Source organism: Dipodomys merriami, unplaced genomic scaffold (assembly GCF_024711535.1).
Source record: "Dipodomys merriami isolate MVZ:Mamm:240054 unplaced genomic scaffold, mDipMer1.0.p SCAF_972, whole genome shotgun sequence".
NCBI classification, from domain to species: Eukaryota; Metazoa; Chordata; class Mammalia; order Rodentia; family Heteromyidae; genus Dipodomys; species Dipodomys merriami.
This window is the reverse complement of record NW_027206593.1, coordinates 137,444-138,707: the sequence shown is the minus strand read 5'-3', so window position 1 is coordinate 138,707 and position 1,264 is coordinate 137,444.

Below are 1,264 nucleotides of genomic sequence, written 5' to 3'. Positions count from 1 at the left end.
TTAGCTCCCTGGCTTGCAATTCACCCCATTTATTCTGCCAGGCTTTGGATTTGAACTCAGAGTCTAGGTGAATCTACAGCACTGTGGAAGAAGCGGAAGCTCACCGTAATTGAAGATAAGAAAGTCAGGCCTGTAATCTAAGCCAAAATTCAAGCCCCTGCCTTGGAAAACATACTATTTATATACATTGTAAATACAGGATTTGTACTTACCTATGGATGTTCAGTCCATACACGTTTGGTGTGGTTGTTCCTTGTACTTTTGGTTTTATTCACTTATTTACCGTTGATTTTACTATGATGACACTCATTCCCTTTATCACATTGATTACATCCCATCACATGGAATCTAAATTTGTAGACATGTTCTCCGTCATGCCAGACACCCAGGACTCTCAGAGAAAAGGAAAAAAGTTTCACACTTGGCTTCTTACTGCATGATCCAGTTGTTGGTAGCACTGGGATCTGAACTCAGGGCCTAGCAGGACCAATTGGTGAATAGTTCAAGGTGACCACACCAGCCTGTGAGCAACAGAGGAGTTAGGCCATTCCCAGGATCTGACATTGATCCCCAGGGTGGGCCATGATAGTCATAAATTAATAATTTAAACATAGGATCTATATTTACATATATGTGTGGACAGTATCTTGCCTTTGGAGTACTTTTTCTCTTATTTTCTGTCTTATGTAAGTATTGTGTATTTTACTGAATAATGTAACAGATATAACAGAACTTACATGGAAGACAACCTATTGCCCTGGCTATAGGGTTTCCTATGCATTCTCCATCCAAGCTGAGACCCAGGACTTTCACAGGACAGGAAAACAGGTGAATCGATTGGCTTCTCACATCAGGATTCATCTTTTGGCAGTGTTGGGATTTGAACTCACACTCTATCAGGCACATTTGGGGAAATGGCCAAGGTGAGGACACCAGCCTGTGAGCAACGAAGGAGATAGGCCATTCCTAGTAACTGACATCGAGTCCCAGGGAGGTCCAGTTAGTCATAAATTCGTAATTCAAATATAGGATATACATTTACATACATGTGTGGACAGCATCTTGCATTCGGTGCACTTCTCCTTAATTTGTGTCTAATTCATGGAGTTATTGTGTATTTTACTGAGTATGGTGACAGGTATACTGTGCTGACATGGATGACAATCTGTATCCATAGTTATATGGTTGCCTATGCATTCTACATCCTAGTGAAAGCCCGGTTCTTTCACAGGAGAGGAAAACATGTTCAACGACTGGCTTCTGA